The following is an 18,688-nucleotide window of genomic DNA, read 5'->3' on the forward strand; positions in this document are numbered from 1 at the left end:
TTAGCTTGCAATCTGACTTTTAAAATAAAGTAAAAGAGAAGCCCATAAATCCTTCTTTAAAAAGGTGAAATAATGTCCTTCAAGTCACCACCAGTTTCAAAGCACATGATATCATATGCATGATAAAAAATAATAAAGCAGTAAAACTTATCATTCCCATGTGCTTGTTCTCCCTGATATACTGTCTGTGTTTAGAAAGGGTGCCCTACATAGGGAGAACCCACATAGAAAAAAGTGACTTTCACTTATCACCAGAGTTTTACAAACTGTTCCAGCCATGTTTGGATGAATCACTTTATATTGTTAACCCAAGAAAGATCCCTAAATAAGTGACACAGATTTTCTTCTTTATTTAGAAACTGTTCTGAGGTTCATATTTTCAATGGAATCTTCTCATTTTAAATAACTTGTTCCTTGTTCTTGAATGGTAAAATATTCTTAAAACTGCTGAATGATAGATGCACTAGAAGAATAATCCTTAAATGAAAAAGGTACTATAATTATTGCCACTGCTTTTAAAGAATTATGTAATAAAATACAGTTGCCTGTGCTTGAGAGATGTCTTAGCGGTAAAGGCACTTGCCTGCGAAACCTGAGGATCCAGGTTCATTTGAACCACACACACAAGGGGCCGCATGCATCTGGAATTTGTTTGCAGTGGTTGGAGGCCCTGGTGTGCCCATTCTCTCTCTGTCTGCCTCTCTTTTTTTCTCTCTCTCTCTTAAATAAAGAAACAAATACGATATTTAAGAGCATTTGTATCGCCAGGCATGGTGGCGCACGCCTTTAATTCCAGCACTCGGGAGGCAGAGGTAGGAGGATCACCGTGAGTTCAAGGCCACCCTGAGCCTCCATAGTGAATTCCAGGTCAGCCTGAGCCAGAGTGAGACCCAACCTCAAAAAACAAAACAAAACAAACAAAAAAAAAAGCAAGCATTTGTAAAAAAGTTTTCATATTATAAAAGAAGAACTTGGCATACAATCTTTACCTGTATTATTTTATGTAAATAGAAAGAGGAGAAAATAAGGAATTCAGATAGAATATACAGAAAAAACATTCTAATGGAAACTGAGAGATATTACACTTTTGTAGAAAAATAAAGTCTTAGCTTTGGAGGCTATTATGTACTTAATCATGTAAGCCAATTATTTTCATTGAAGACAAATTTCTGTTAAGGAAATTACATTTTGCTCATTAATTTTTTATTGTAGAACTTTTAAAACAAAACCTATCCTATGTACAGTAAAATCCACCAGAAATCACACATAAATGAAAATGTCTTTCTTATACTTGAAGCCTAGTGACCCACTGTCTAGTAGTGATGCTGTGGTGTGACTCACAAGATTTCCAGAGCCTTGGAAGTGGAAATCCAGTGCACATATGCTGCCGTGCTGCAGTGGGATCGCTGTGCTGCACCTCATCATCACTTGCTTTCTTTCCAGCAGTGACAGTTTGTAAAGCTGCAGTAACGTGCCAGGGTTCCCATCCATTGAAACCATTTCAGTGTGTCCAACTTTAAAAGAAAAAACAAAACTTTTCCATTTCACTATCTCACTGTCTTAACTTAATGGATTTCTTTCCATATACTTAAAATCTGGCTGTATATTCCAAGTATATGAGAATCTCTTTAGGTACAAAGAGAGGATTATCCAAACCTATGGGATGAACCACCTGAGGCTATTTAGCAGTAAGGATTTGCACTATGCCAGAGACTAGTCCTATCACAGTCAGCAATTTGCCATCCATTTTGAACTTCTGGTTCCCACATTAGTGCTGGGACAGCTAGAGTGGTTAACCCACAAATTCCAGCCCTGAGGCTACTGCCTAATGACTGACTTCACAGCTGGGATGCCTTGTGGACTGGTGGCAGGTCAGACCAGATGGCCAGGGTATGAGGCAGCAGGAAACACCAAGTCTCAGACCTTAGATGGGCTATTTACCAAATCTTGCCATCTAGGGGCTAGGGACAGGGCACCATAGAGGAGCCTTTTTTTTTTTTTTTTTTTTTTTCGGTTTTTCAAGGTAGGGTCTCACTCTAGCCCAGGCTGACCTGAAATTCATTATGGAGTCTCAGGGTGGCCTCGAACTCATGGCAATCCTCCTACCTCTGCCTCCCGAGTGCTGGGATTAAAGGCGTGTGCCGCCACGCCGGGCTGGTGGAGCCCATTTTTAACATGGGTGAGGTCCTGGGCTCAGTCAGTCCCCAGCATTAAGTTTCTACCTACAGGTTTCTTCTTTCCCTTAATTACAAATAGGGGAAATATAGCTTTATAGAGAATTTATGTGCATTGTGAGTATTGACATAGATGAATGAAGTAATTCAGACCAATCAACTTTGTGTCCCATTCAAACATGAAAGCTATTCACATTGTGCATTTACCCTATAACTGTCAGTGTAAATTCAGATACATGCATAACACAGAATGTTAATAAAAACGGAATCCTAGTGTACATTGATTAGTGACTCTCTTCTAATACTCAGTTATATATTACTGTTAAGTGAATGAATGACTGTATAACTCTCCCTTAATCTTATTTATATACCATCATTTATTTAACCACTTGGCTTTTATTTAATATCAAGATTGGGGAAATGGTTTCATATAAAATACATTCTTTAAATGCATTCAGATTAAATACTTTCTTTGATTTGGGGGACTGGGCACACATCCTCAATTATTTCTTTAAAGTGATTTTCTAAGAATGAAATAGCATGGGAGAAAAATATACATTTATAAAAATATTAAGTTTTTCCAGGTTGATCCAAGGAGAAAAAGTATGCTTATTTATGTTCAAGATCTTCTAGATACATTACAATTCTTTTCTAAAATATTTTTATATATTTATTTGAGAGAGAGAGAGAGTCAGAGAATGAGCACACCTGGGCCTCCAGCTACTGCAAATGAACTCTAGACATATGCACCGTTTTATGCAGCTGGCTTTACTTGGGTACTGGGGAATCAAACCTGGGTCCTTAGGCTTTACAGACAAGTGTTTTAACCATGTCTCTGGTTCTACATTAATAATTCTGAACAGATAAAGTTCTTAGTGTTGAGGACTTGGTTTGATATTTATATTACATACTTCACTTGCTCTGGATGTTTTATTTTGGCATCAGCCAAATGAGGAAATTTGGATAATGTTTACTGAAGGTCAGGTACTCCCTAAATGCCTTTTGGATCAACTAACTCGCTAGTACATACATCTTATGGTACCGATGAGAAATCAAGGCAGTCCACCTAAAGTACCAGCTAGAGAGAAAAATATTTTCTGAATAACATAATAAGGCAGAAGAGAAAGATATACCTCTGTTGTCTCATCTCCCAGAATCTCACTCTGCCTAAAACTTTCAGGACTTTGATAAGATGTTTTTCAAGATAGCTGTCATTTGGCTTCTACCATTCCATTAAGTTTTCTGGTAGTCCTCAGAGGACTCTCAAAACAAATGATACTTTGTAGTTACATATTTGTTTTAATAAAAGTATAATCTTCCAAACTTAAATGTAAAGACTTATGTTTAAACCTAACTTGTAAATGCGCACATTCAGACTTGAAATTTCCTGTGAATAGATTTTCTAAGAGCAGTAAGCATTACACATGCAAGATCATGTACTGTGATTATGGATAAGATGTGAATAGATGCATACAAGACTGGTGCTGATGCTAGACAGAACTGGAATCAAATCAGAGACATGTTCATGTAACTGAAATGCTTTGGCCTTATACTTTAGACAAAGCTAAAATTTAGAGTGTTTGACTAGTTTGTTAGTTTATTTTTAGTGGGTGCGCATAGGTAGGTGTGTGTGTGTGTATGTGTCTTTGTCTGCAGGTGTATCTGTTGGTGTACGGAGGACAACTTCAGAAATTACTCCTCAGAAATACCATCCACCTTTTTGAGACAAGGTCTTTTACAGGTCTGAAAGAGCAAAACTGCCCAACCACTGAACCCCAGGGATCTGCCTTTGTTTCTTTAGTGCTGTAATTATAAGCACCCAGGGACAACATTCCACTGAAGCCCAGTAGCAGAGGGATGGAAATCTTTAGGTTGACTCAGGAAGAGTTTGTAGCCCACTTCTTCTTTGTAGAGATACACCCGTGGAACAATCAAGACTTGAAACAACAAGTGGGAGACGAAACATTTATGCATGGGGTTGTTACCCCTTTGCAACATAGGATAGCAGGTGTCTTGACACAAGAGGTCCTAGTTATGGAAATATTGAGGAGGCATTCAGCTCTGGTCGGTTTGGAGCTGGACAGGCAGAGAGGCATGCCTTGACTGGCATAAAAGAAGGTGAGGCCTGTCCTTTGCAGAGCCGGGGATGCGGCACACAGAGTGGTGGTGACACAGGCTGGCGGAGATCTGGGCCCTGCTGCCCCCACCAGGGGGTTGGGAGGTTTTCTCTCTAGGTTGGTTTTTGTTCTTACTATAAAATCAGAGAGGGTTTCCTATGGTTTTTGACCGCCCTCCCAGGAGGGTTCCTGACTGTGTAAAAAGCAGTTCTTTGGAACTGGGCAAGAGATAAGAAAAACTTTCCTGTCCTTTTTACCTTCCGGGGTCCAGTCACCCTAACTCTACCCCTTTCATTCCTCCCTCTCATGAGAAGACACTGTAACTGCTGTTAGAGGACAAGCGGGCAGTGAAGTCAGATTGTTAACTACTTCCTGCTGAATGGGGCACGAAGTTGTGGCAGTTGGAGTCTCTCCCAAAGGGGAACTACTGTAAAGGACTCTGGAGGTGTATTGATGGAGTGCAGGAAGATAGTCTTGGAAGGGAACTTTGGGGAAAAAGAATAAAAGTAAGGAGTTAATGAGAAGTGAGGATACAGCAAACTGGTCACCTTCAGGGCTATAGACAGAGTTGGACTGTCTCATGACCATCTGAGCATGAGTTGGCTGAGATTTTCTTCCAGAACTGTTCATCAAATGGCACAGTAGTGTTTGACATGGCCTGAATCTGCTTCCGTATGGCTTGTAAAACAGACGAGATATTAGCAGAGTTATCAGAAACATGTATACAACATTCAATAGCTTTCCAGAGTGTACCTTTTAAAATTCATCCTTGGGCTAGCCAGGGCCGAAGGTTGGTACCATAGAGTCATTGGGTGCCACTAAAGGCTGTACAGATATAAGTTTTGTTTCAGAACTTATTTAAGGATGCCCTGGCAAAAGTTAGAAGAGATTCACCATTGTTATCAGTATAAGAAAGTCTTTTGAATTAAGTGGCCTTTGGTCAGCGTCATCTATATGTATTTTAGATTTGAAATTAGCCCTTTTGAAATCTGTGGTTGTTTTTCCTTATTATAGAATTAGAACTATTCATGATGGGGACAACATGTCTTAAGGTCTTGTTTGTTTCCCCTCTTGAAAGCTCTTGTTATTTTACTTAATAGGCCATTCATATTTTTGAGGTTTCTCTATGTTTTTGGTTATACATTTCTCCCTGAGTGTTTAAGACCAAGATTTAATCAAGGATTAATTTTGGAGTTCACTAATGGCTCTTCAAAGGATACTTTAGGGACCCAGGAGTAGCCCTGTAGCTTACTGATGTTTTCTGTCTGTTAGGATGAGTCAGAGCCATGCTGGCCAAATAGTTTTCCCTTCCTTGGAAACCAGGAGGACTGATTGTTCCTTTATTGTGACTCTCGTTTCAGACTGTACACCAATTTTTTTGTTTGGGTCTCTGTATCCTTCCTGCTCAGGAAGACAGGTGACTTAACAGGGGCCCCATCATCTCCAGTGGCCTCATGACCTGGGAGCACAGGCGAAAATATTGGCCTTTTTGACCCCATGATTCCAAATGGCTTTGGCTTCTATGTAGGTTGTTAATACACTTAGAAAGGAAGTTACACCAGCCTGGATATATGTACAGATAGAGCACATTACTGAAATAGATTTAGTTAAAGAATGGCACAAAAGCTTCTTAAAATCATTTTGTCCAACATTTTAAAATTTTGTTGTCTTGTGGCAGCATAAGCCATATCTGAGGCATAGAAAGTAGGCCTGTAGCCTTTATATATATAATAGTTATAAATACAGCAGGACCTGTTACCAGTCTTGAAAACAATATCAGTTAACTTGAAAACACACCAATTAATTTAACCTAGAAATTGTCAGAGAAGAACAAATAAGACAGTATAAAATCTTAGTACCTGTGTTTGAAAACATCCTTGATTAGTTCAGATACCTTTGTGGGTACTGATTACTCAGGGAACATTGTAAACAGAACCACAGAGCTTGAAATTATTTCCCTCAAATGAAGACCATTGTTTGAGCATGAGGTTGTACCCTAAAGTAGGGAATATATCTTAAGAGTTAATTTTGTGATAAGCATTGGACTTGAAATGCCAGAAATGAGACAGTTACTTTATATACAATAAAGCAGAATCTGGTCTTTGTTGAGGCAAAACTCTAATACAACCCTTGACAAATCTGTTTTGAAAGAAAAACACCATTTGACAACCAGTAGTTTTAGCTTAATCTTGATAGCTATTGATTTTATGTACCATAGAAATTTTTATTAACATAAAATAATTGTATGTTTGACCCATGACTGAAATTTGATAAAGCTGAAGCAATCTATCCCAACATACTTTACCTAACAGGAGTATAAAGGTTATAGTAACTGAGATTAATGACTTAACCCTAAGTGATTAAGCCTAATGATGACTGTTCAACAGAATTAGGATAAAAAAGAAGGTACCTTTAAAGTCACAATGCCTTTAGGTAAGAGTACCTCATCTTTGGGACTTAAACACGTATATGTGAACCTTTATTAAGACTCCATTTCTCCAGTAGTTAAAACCTTGATGAAGAGAGGAACGTAACTTACTTTACAAGATTCTTAAAGGCAGCTTTTGTAACTCATAAACCATAATAAATTACCATCAGTGAGCTGTTAATTAGTGAGGCCTTCACTATAAGACTCAGTTTCTCTGATTAAAACCTTGGCATCAGGTAAATATATTTTAGATTTTATCTAATTAAATGCCCTTCCCTGAGCCATTTGCTTTTACATTGATAGACACTACATAGACCTGATGTTTGTTTTATGTAAGGTGTTTACCTATTTGACCACTTTATCTAGTGAGAAGTTTATCTAACAGATGTGACTTTAGGTGTTCAAAAGAGAGGAACTATAAAGAGAACCAGAGTCATATGCTATTTGTCATTCCCATTTCCTTGTCAGAGACAATTGGCCAATTTGTTTCTGGACAGAGTCTGGGTTCCACATGGCTTAAACTTGTGTGGGGTCTGAGACTAAGGGGATGCCATCCCTTTCTCCAGAGTCCAGCTTGCCATGATTTTAAATAGCATATAACAGTAAGCAAGAGCAAAAGGAAATAACAGAGCAGAGAGCTAAGCATCCTGGCATTCCTTGTCTTACTCTGAAGTTGTTTGTTTTTACCTAGGAAATGTATTTTACTCATTTGTAATACATAAAGTAATAGGGTCTTGTCTATGTCTAACCTGATTAGACCTCTAAAGAATATGAATTACACTTGTGCTTATGATTTTTTGACCTATCTAGCATAGAACACCACCTTTGTCTAATGTAAGATGAATTTAAATTAACTCTATGTCCCTATATAAAACTTTTAGGGCATCCTTAAGAGTTTGTAAACAGTTGAAAAATCTTTAACTTTAGGCATGGTGTTTAGGTTTAGCCTGAAAATTAGCATTCTGTTCCTTATAAAAGGAAATTAATTTTAGGCAGTTTTTTTTTTTAACATCTTCTGTATCTTTCCTACACACACACATCTTCATCCACATACTTTAACATTCTGATCTGAGTACTCCTCAAAAAGCATTTTTAATGAGCAATCTATGTGCAACATTGAAAAATTCCTTCCCACTTTCTTCAATCAAGTCATCTCACCCCCAAATTAGCCAATTTTCTTATAATACTGTTAAGGAAGACTATACCAAATTGATTAATCCTATTACTCACTGACAAGCAAGTAGTCTAGATTAAACAATTATATGTCATCAATACTTCTAACATACTTGGAAATGCTTTATTGGTAGTAACTAAGGCAAATTTTTGTTTCTGTCTTAATGCAGGCTAGCCTAGAGCTCACGCCAGTTGCCTCCTCCTTTTAAGTAATAGGACATTCCAATCTTTTTAAAATACCTGCAAAGTTATGAATTACCACCTCACAGAGAATTTTGTTTTCAGTAATCTTCTATGTAAGTTTAAGTTGACCTAGAACATAAACTCAGTAATTATATTTATGATATCATGTAACAAAGTGGCATTGTTTACATAAAGTTTTAGTTCACCATAGGCTTTAGTTAAATCGGACCTTTTTTGTTTCTTTATACCTGTTCTGCTGCCTCATGGTACTGGCACTGAGGTGGCCGTAGCTCTGCAGGCAGGAGCTCCAGATCAGCCCTGCCCAGCTCCTGGGCTGTCACCTGGGTCGGGTCTAATAGGTATGGAGGAAGTGGCTGCCCACTAGTCCCAGTGGCACATGGTCTTCAGGAGCAGACAGGGCGCCTCCCTAGTCCAGCCTCCTCACAGGGTGAGTATCCCTAGAGCCGGCTTTGTGAAGGGGCTAAGAGGGGAGTGGCTGGGGCCACCGGGGAGGGAAGTGGAGACACTGCTGCTGCGTGGGCAGAGGCACTGTCTCGGTGCACATGAGCCCACCGCTGGACTAGAGCACCATATTTGGCCCCCTCATGATGGCATGATCCAAAAGTAAAGGTGGAAAGAGAGAAACATGCCAGCCCTCAGAACATGGAGGCATGGGCCACAGAGGACTGATGTCCTCTTAGAAGGTGATTGTCCCACTGGGGGAGCACTCACCTTCAGCGCATCTCAGAGGGTACCTGTTCAGATGCCAGCTGTGGGTCCCTGGTTCCCCAGGGGCTATATTGCATACTGGCTCCCCAGTGGTGTCCAGGCAACTGTGGAGCAGGGTCTTGAGCAGCTGTGAGCACAATGGGGAAAAAAAAAAACATCCTGGAGACAGATTCAGAGAACAGCTCGTTTATTTGTCAGGGAACTGAATTCTTATTAAACATGAGAGAGAGCAGGAAGAGGGTCCTAAGGGGATTGGTGGGTTCAAAGGTTGCTCGCTGGTACCTAGAAACTTCATTCCAGCACATAGAGTCAGTTGTTCTTTGTAGTAGTGGGAAAAAGTATGGGGTAGGAGTCGTGGTAGGAAAATGTGCTGTGTCATGGCTGCTGGTTGATACCATATAAGGAGTTTCCTAGGCAGTAGGCCAAAGGTCACACCCCTGAGTAAAACCTAAATCTTATCAGGACGTCTAGGTGTCCCAGGCTGGAGAGGGAGTGCCCCTACTTTCTGTTGATCTTTTGTCCTGAAGTCCAGGCTCACTGTGACCCCTGAGAATGGGTGGAGGAGCCCCCAAAATTGGGCGAGGATCCTCCCTGTCAGTCTGGGATCTGAGATGTGTCTAGTGGTTCAGGCTGCTGCAACCTCTCCATAGCTTAGGGACCTTAGTCGTGTCTAACAGCTTAGGCTTGCTTTCACCCAGGGCCCTGCCTGTGTCTGACAGCTTCCCATGATATACACAAGGCCCTGGATTCAGTCACCAGTGCCACACTCATAACATAAAATAGAAGATATCAAATAGAATGACCAAAACAATTTTCATTAGGAATAAATGTGTTAGTACAAAGAGAAATGAAATAGCAAGGGATTGAATCTGGACTCCCTGAGCAAGGCTTGTAACCAACCGGGGCCTAGTTTCTCATCTCTGAAATAAGGATAGGAAAAATGCCTGTGTGACACCATGTGAGAGTGTCTCCAGCCAATATTGGATATGAAGTTAATTACCTTGTTTTATTTCTATTTTTCTTTGGATTGAAGGACATAAATGCTATTCTTTGTTGTTTATTCATTTTTTTTTATTTTTTTTTTTTTGGTTTTTCGAGGTAGGGTCTCATTCTGGTCCAGGATGACCTAGAATTAACTCTGTAGTCTCAGGGTGGCCTTGAACTCACGGCGATCCTCCTACCTCTGCCTCCCGAGTGCTGGGATTAAAGGCGTGTGCCACCACGCCCGGCTATAAATGCTATTCTTAACCGTCCTCATTCTAGCATTTTCTTTGGCAAGTGATAGTCTGGAACTAAGTTCTAGTTAAATATCACAGTAGGGAGAGGCAGAACCTTGATGAAATGGAGTCCCATATGATAGCCAAGTTTAAGACTAACCACTTGAACTTGGTGTGGTGTAACCTCCAGCTTCTCATTGTTTGACATGTAGCTTCCTATTCAGGAGTCATGAAAACCTGTATTTTGTTTGTGTAGATGAGCAAATGAGACCCAAGGGAACCGATTAATTTGCTCAAATGTATAACTGTTGAGACTATGAGAATTAACTGTCCAGTCTGATTTCACATGGTATATACCCAATCGCTGGGCCATCCACCTCCATCAGACCACCTTTTCTGGGGAGAACTATGGTTATGTTTGGAAGACACACCGACTTTTATGGCCTGTTAAGTTTGTGGGTTCTTGATCCTTTTGTATCTCTCAGGCAGGGTGTTAGGTTTTAGGAAGAAGACACAAGAAGGAAAGGTGACATGCCAATATAAAGCTTTTCTGTACAGATCTTTTTCAGGCTGGTCCCAGACCTAAAAATTAAGTTTCTTCTTCTTTTACTATGTGATTTCTCATGTCAACGTCAGAGGAGACAGCCACATTCATGGTTTATAAGCATCACCAGGACACTATTAGTTCATATATGGACTTGTAACACAGCCATATCAAAGTGCACAGAGGGCTGACAAGTACTCCATTTGGGTCCTTTGGGATGGCAAATGTCCAGAGAGCCTGAGGTTACTAGAAGCCCCATGATTTTTATTATAGGGAAACAACAGGAAAGTAGCCCTTGAAAATGTGAAGAGGTGGCTATGGGGGAACAGTCTGTCCATGAACTATGGGTAAGGCCTTATCTCTCCAACTTTGAATGAGTGTTGTTTTTTCAATTCACAGGTAGACATGTGTTGAAGGCCCTCCAACATCCCAAGGTACCAGGTGTCTCTAGCCTCATATGGACCTTAGGAACATTCTTCACTAGCTAATCTCCTCTCTCCTACTTCCATTGTCCCCTCCTGTTTGTCTCCATCAGTACTGTAACAAGTGAGGAGTGATACTTCATGATATATAACTCGCGTCTAGCTTGAGCTCCCCAATAGAGGCTCCCATGATCTGCTCAGATAGCCTGGCAGCATGAGGCACAGAGGACCCTCAAGGGATCTCCTCAAATGTGAGGTGCCATGATGTGAAGAGAAACTTGGGCCCTGAATATTCTGAACCCTCTAATGTTAACTTTTGAGTCTTGGCTTTTAAATGCATTGTTAAATTAAATTAAATACATTGTTTTTAATTTGTGAGCCCTAATTCCAAAGAGGAGAAGAATATATGGGAATTCTCAAACACAGGCTGCTTTCTTTCCAGTCCATGTTCTGTAGGGTTACGGAAAGAGAGTAAGTTGGGAGACCCATGCCGCCAGCCTGGGGCTCTGTGCTGGCTGTTCCTCTAGGCAGCCGTTGGAAGTGTGCAGTCTCTCTGTGCCTTGAGTGATGCTTTGGACTGGAGGATCATGAGAATCTGATCCTGGGAGAGAGACTATTCATCAGCAACCACCTCTCTCAGCCCACCTTTGTGCCTTCACAAAGTCCTGCACCCAACTGCAGTTTAGTAGGCCATTAGTAAACTAATTTTTAAATCATGTATGGACTGTCTCCCTCACTAGTGGAACGTTAGGCATCAGAAACTCTTTTGTTCTTGCAGTATGCCCAGAGTCCAGCGCAAGTCCTTGTGCTGGTGCTCAGATGTATTCAGAGTAAACGTTTTTTTCAGAATCAGTATGAGTTAAGTGAAGTTCAAAGGCAAGAGTGTCCATTGCCAAGGGAAGTATATATACTTCCCTTGTGTGTGTGTGTGTGGGCGTGTGATGTGTATATTTTTAGAGGTGGGCTTCCATCACAGAGTGGCCATAAATAAGATTATCAATAAGTTGTTACTGGTTCAAAACAACTGTTGAATCTGAGCATGTCAAATGTGAAAGGATGGTTGCTTTCTTCCTTTAGAAAGTGTCTATGTCACGTCTTGCACAAAACAAATTAATCAAACAGCTTTTTAGTGCCTATTTTGAGCTAGCAGTCTGTTGAATGAAGAGGAAGGCGGAAGCTGTTGGATGCTTCCTACATAAATGCCAAAAGTGTTACTAGTCTGTATCCTGGCAGCCTTGAAGAAACCGTGCTGTAGGCCAGATAGATCATCATGCATAACTCTTGGTGGGCTGTCCCTCCTGGTAATGACGTGTGTACTCTGAGTGCACGTACATGGATGAAGCTTTGCAGTTGCACCCACAATAAACACTTCCTTTGACATACCCTCTCCCCCCTGTGTTTCTGGAGTTGGTGTCTATGCCAGCCTTTCTGTCTGGTTTTTCTTTCTTGAATGTATGGACCATAAGCCTCTGTGCTTTCCCTGGCAGGTAATGGGTTAATTCCTCTCACTGCCTTATTTCCTACAGCCAATGGTAGCCAAAGACAGGGGAACAGGTCCTCCTTGGTACTCACTTGTCATGGCTTCTGACAGTTTCTAGGAATGCTTGAACAGATCACAATGCCCAAGAATCAAGGCCACTTTTTGTAAAGGTTTTCAATTAAAAATCAAAGCAATAAAAAACTCAGCCCTAAGAGGTCTGTATTTCATCAGTATATCATCATGGGTTTGGGACTTGACTTATACCGCATAATCTTGTCTAGGAATCTTGTCTAAGAAAAAAGAAGTGAAACAGGTGAACAGATGTGCTTAGTCTGAGCCATGGTCTGTTCATTCTGACTGAAAAAAACAAATGATGTGAAAGAAAAACAAATGGGTAAATAGATTGCAGGGATAATAGTGTATCTTACTAGCTGACTCTCCCTTCATCAAATAAATTTTTTCATCTAAATTTTTTTTCTTAAAATTATTTCAAACTTTCCATTTACATTCCATAGAAAACACCTTATGAAATGTATATAATTTTTTTGTTTGTTTGTTTTTCAAGGTAGGGTTTCATTCTAGCCCAGGCTAGCCTGGAATTCACTACTGAGTCTCAGGGTGGCCTCCAACTCATGGCGATCCTCCTACTTCTACCTCCCGAGTGCTGGGATTACAGGCATGCCCCACCACGCCTGGCTATGAAATATATATAATTTAATCTGTACTGTAAATCATTAACAAAATACAGTTGTTTATAATTTCATGAAGATCCCTTTGAAGGTCATTTCATAGAGAATCATATGGAGTCTGAGAGTGGTGCACATTCACAGGGAAGCAGGGGAGTGATTTGCCTGCCCCAACGAGTATCAGTGATGGTTCTGTGTGGTCTGTCAGTTCGGGGGTAGGCATTGTCACCATGTGTACCTTGGACATTGGAGAGATGTTGGATGCTTGTTCTGAGGATAACAGTACTGGAAAAGAAGATTCAGAGCTGGAAACTTGGAACTGTCTTATAGGCTACCTTGTGGCAAGCCATGTACTAAATGCTTACAGCTTACTGACAGTCCTCTTTGAGTTGATTCCTCTTGCTGTGTTTGAAGCACAGAGACATCTAGCTACTTGCCCAGAGTCAGAAAGCGTGGAGGCAGAAATCCAGAACTTAATTAAACCTAGACAACTTTAAGCTAAGCAGCCTGGCCATTAATTCATGCTTTTCACCTATGCATTCACTTACCTCTCATAAATCTTCACTTCTAGAACTAATTTGCTATTACGTGTGCATATTCATTTAAAGCTTTTTTGTTGTTGTTGTTTTTTATTTTTTTTTACAATGATGAGATCATTTTCCTGTCCCTTATGGCTCTACTGCTATTAATCACTGTACTGAAGATGATGATCTCTGATACCTCGGTAAGCACTTTTCTACTATGGGTGAAATTTTGCATGGCATTTTAAATTGTATTGAGAGAGATTAATTAGCACTTTTATAACAAATAAGTAGCAAATTGATAATCAGGGGAAAGAGTAAGGTTTGTGATTTCCAGCACTCCCTAATCTTTCCATGTTTCTGACCTTCATTGTTTTTGGAGTCTCTTGAATCTAAGTACACCAGTAGTATGATACATCGGTTTAACCACTCTTTGTTTCTCTAGATTGAGGGAAAATAAAAATGCACTTTGAAAATGACTTCAAGTTTAGAAGGTGACACTTTCCTCCTCAAAATGACTGGAAATCAAGATGATTGTCTGTGTGGTTTAATTTATTGAACTTCCATTTATTCCTGTGCTTTGCTTCAGTAGCTCAGTGCTAGCAAACTAGCTATAATTAGATTAGCAGCCTGTACAGTGCTGGTGACAGCCAGCGCCTCAGCGAGCATGTGCTGGACTCTGCATCGCCTTGTGTTCATTGGCTGGCATCGCTGCCCGCCCGTTTGATAGGTTTCCACTGTAATCTTTCTGCTGCATTAGAGATCGAGGTACAGAGGCACTGTACTGTGTTTTTCCTAGGCAAGGTGCTTGGCTGGTAACATCAAAGAAGGAATAAGGTATGGAAGGGCAGGCGTTGGTCTTTATCACAAAGCCTCACTGGTGGTGGTTAAGGACCTGCAGCTGCAGGGGGAGGGGGAGGCCAGTGAAGGAGTCTCAGTCTCAGTTCTCGGTCAAGGTAATTACTTCAGTCGTTATCTCTTACTAGAAGCACAGCCATGCATGAAATGAAGCGTGCTCATGGTGTTATCTATCTGATTTGATCTTGCTTTGTTGATGCTGTGGGTACTCCCGCATTCCATACTAAAATACCGTTCTCACTGAGCAGGTTTGCCTGGTAAACAGCTGCTGTATTCCAGAAGGAGGGTTGTTTTTACCTGGATTCCAGGGTGCATGTGCTAAGGAGTGATGCTTACTGGTTCCCTTGTTTTGGAAAGCCCAGTGTTGCATCCATCTCCATGTCTCTGCAGGTGCATTTTGGGACTGTTGACTTTGTTTTCACTGAGTCCATACTCATAAATAATGAGCGCTCAAGGAGAATTTAACAAATCATACTTTAATGAGGACAAAGCAGCAGAGCTCATGATTCGCTGCTGCCTTGAGCAGGAGAAGTAATGTGCTATTGTCTCTTCAGCGATGTGTGCAGCCTTCATTTTGGATGGTTTCTTTGTCTCACCTTTCCTAGTTTTACAGAAGCCTCCTTAGAGAATGTTAATGTATCCCTTTCTGCCATGTATGCATATGTATGTGTGCGTGTGCATTGGTCAGCCGTGCCTGAGAGAAATGTGCGACTGCTGGCTTTGTTTAAAGTGGATACTGTGTTTGAAGTTGAAATGTCACAGCAGGAAATCAGACATTTTGTTTGTTTGTTTCTGTTAAGGGTCACCTGATTTATTTTACAGAACAAATGATAAAGAATGTTAAATTCTGTAATAAGTTCTGAAGGGAAAATCAAGGCAGAAGTTCAAAAACTACAAATAAGCATATGGCTCTATTTTATATTCAGAAAGCCCTTGCTTCCATTTAGTACTCAAACTTAAAAATTGATGGCCTTCCCAGCGATACTGTGGAGCCCACAGAAACTTGTGTCCTGAGTCACCAGTCACAGGGCTGGCCAGCTGCCACCATGCGTCTGCTATCAGCAGAGAGGAGAGGCACACTGATTCTGAAAGCTGTCAGGAATTATTTTCATGCTCCTGAAAAACCCAAGGTTCCTATTTACGTATTGTGTGAAAATAAATGTTCTAGTCCAGAGCTGCATCCAGGGTAAAATGGTTTAGTTTCTTCTTTGTCAGAACTAACTTCATGGACTCTAGTGGATATACATACATATATTTATTTATTTATTTATTTATTTTATGATTAAACTTGGAGAGCTTTTAGTGGTGACACAGTGTGTCTCTGTGCTTGGAGGTGGTGGGTGGTATATTCAGCATTTAGACCCCTTTGGAGGTTGAAATGAACTCACAAACGGTTGTTGTGTTTCATAGTCCCTCCCTGGATGCACCATCAAAGACAGCACACACCCCGGTGTGCTGAGAGTGAAGTCTCAGCTGGAGGGTTTTTGTTTTCCTTTGAAAGTCCAGACACCTTTTCTGGTTCTCTGTGTCATTCTTGGCCTCACATTTTCCATATTGCAGATATAGGTAGAACATTTCTGCCTGTTAAAGTTTAGCCTTGTCCATTTGTTTTGGGAGGAATGAACTAGTGCAGTTCCATGATATTAATTAATCCATCCTCCCTCCCTTGTTTCTTCCTTCCCTTCCCGGGGGTGCTGGGGATTAAATCTAGGTTCTTGCCCATGCTAGGCAAATTACATCCCCAGCCTTTATTTCTCTCTTAACCTCGTAGAACACTCCCTGAATTTCTAAGAAATAGGCTGCCTTAAAAGTAAATTCCTGTTGTGTTTTATCCACTGACAGAGCGCTAGGCAAATGTAAACACTGTGCAGGGTACTTTCTGCAAGCCAAGCATGTGGAAGAGATGGACGCAGTTGTCAGTGGTGCTGTGCTCAGTGTTTGGCTCCACAGGAACTTCTGTGTCTGAAGTACCTTCCCAATAATGTCAATATAAATGCACATGTGTATTGTGTATCACTCAGACATCCTGTCACCTGGCCTGGCTGACAGGCCATAGAGCCCTTTAATGTACATCATCAAAAAGGCATTTTAATAACAGTTCTAAGTAAATGTATATGTTTTTATAAGGTAACCAAATTTTGCAACTTGGTCTTCGGATAACATCATTTCTTTCATTCTTACTACGTTAGGGTGAATTTATAGATCCCCAAGAGAAGAAGATAAAAATGAATCTTTTGGATTCTTTGAATCTTTTCTTTCACCGTCTTTTAACTCTGTATCTTGTTATTGATGAGAAAAGTGACATTTATGGCCAATCAAAAAGAGATCTATCAGTATCAACATAAACATTGCATATTATAACTTTTTCAGGGGGACTGGGGATATAGCTCAATCAATAGAAAACTTGCTTGGCATGTACAAGACCCTGCCTCAATCTCTCTCTCTCTCTCTCTCTCTCTCTCTCTCTCTCTCTCTGTCACACACACACACACAAACACAAACACAAAGGAAATAAAGAGGAAAAGAAAACATTTTCAGTTATGTGATAGTTTCTGGTTTTTTTTTTTTTTCCTTGTAGGGGTTTATCAATGTAGAAGCTAGAACCAGTACAAAATGTAAAGTCATTCTGTGTGGAATGTGATATACCACAATGCAGTGGGGCCGGACAGTATCTACAATGTCGGTATAAAGAGAAGGCAATGGGTAGTGCAGGGGTTTCAGGAGCTTCCTGGCTGACACTTGGGAATCTGTGAACTCAAAAGAATTGTGAGAGTTGTGTCATTTGTAGTTGATAACTCCTTTAGGATTGACCATTCTAAAGTTGACTGGATTGAAAAGGTATTTAAAGAGATATTAGGCCTGTCATTTACAGTTACTTGTTTTCCTTTCATCATTGGATGCAGCAAGCAGAAGCACACACCACAATCTAGTCCCTGTGACAGCTTGATTGAGATGCAAATGACAGGGCAGTCCCTTTGGAATGCACCTACCTAGGAAGGAAGAAGATAAATAACTACTACAGAGGATCAGAGTGCAGATATCTCTGGCACTTAGTTTGGAGATATTGGTGTCACCCAAAGTGAGGGACAAGTTCATTAGGAAGGAGGTGGGAGAGAGACACAGGAAGAGAGAAAGGAGCTTGACCCATAGCGTGCCAGGGCCTGTCACCCTGGCACCACACCCGCTATTCTGGTGCCAGTAGGAGCTTGTGTGGCCACAGACCTGCTACTGAAGTGCTAATGTGTCATCTTGTGTGAGATGCACAGTAAACATAAGCCATCGTTGATTTTCTTCCCCCTGCTATAAAAAGCATACTAGACTGTTTCCTGGAAATGTTTTTTATTTTTAATAGATTTACAACATGTGGAGTTGAATTTTTTAAAATGTATCTAATAATTTAGAAATGTCTCTAAGATGAGCCAAACACTGATTGCTGTCATGCTGTAAGTAATTTACTGATTACATTTTGATTTGTTTGCACTGTTGGGATCTTATCCTTTTGCTCTGGGTTGCCTGTGGACCCTTTAGTCATTTATTCTCCATGTGCTCGGTAAAAACAGGCTTGTAAAATCTGGGCTTGGGCTGGCTATCATACTTGCCTTTCACCTTGCAATACTAAGATGTCTGCTTAGTGACAACATTTAGGCAATAATTCCTGAAAATGTAGAGAATTTCTTATACTTTGAATTTACATGTCTTGTAGATCTTACTGACTTTAGGGAATGGTTACACAGTTTTACTTGGTCTAGCCACCAGTAAAATCTCTACATGAAAATGGATTCGGTCCTTCTCCTCCCAGGGCATGCAGTTGGGGAACCTGCTATTTCCTTGTGGCAGCTTTCATGCTGGCCTTTTCAAACCTGTGATTTCCCCACTGTCACTCTCCACTGTACCCACAGAGTTGGTAGGACTCCACCTGTGAGCCACTGACCTGAGCAGCCAACAGTGCTCTGACCTGTTGGTTTCAGGAAACAACTCCCTTCTTAAACCTTATGTCTCTAATTGCTACGGCCCAGTCTTCTTGACTGCCTGCCTTCTAAGTAGGTATTCTCCAAGGTTCTACCTTAAATCACTTCCTATCCATACCACCTGCTTTCCATTGGTCACTCATCCAGTGTCACACAATCGCTTCCTCTTGGCCTCCTGAGCTCCTTGA

General features: G+C 40.7%; 1 protein-coding gene across 17 annotated transcripts in view; it reads left to right on the forward strand.

The window, feature by feature from the left end:
* Window positions 1-18,688, forward strand: part of Fam110b (family with sequence similarity 110 member B) — a 151,536-nt gene that overhangs the window by 65,427 nt on the left and 67,421 nt on the right. For 7 of the 17 annotated variants that reach the window (XM_045143460.1, XM_045143455.1, XM_045143450.1 and 4 more), the window contains exon 1: window positions 14,394-14,511. The exons of the other annotated variants lie outside the window; for them this stretch is intronic. The gene's annotated coding sequence lies outside the window, so the exon portion shown is untranslated. Of the gene's footprint in view, window positions 1-14,393; window positions 14,512-18,688 lie in introns of those variants that run through there. 17 annotated transcript variants of the gene reach the window in all.

Source organism: Jaculus jaculus, chromosome 2 (genome assembly GCF_020740685.1).
Source record: "Jaculus jaculus isolate mJacJac1 chromosome 2, mJacJac1.mat.Y.cur, whole genome shotgun sequence".
Taxonomy (NCBI): Eukaryota; Metazoa; Chordata; class Mammalia; order Rodentia; family Dipodidae; genus Jaculus; species Jaculus jaculus.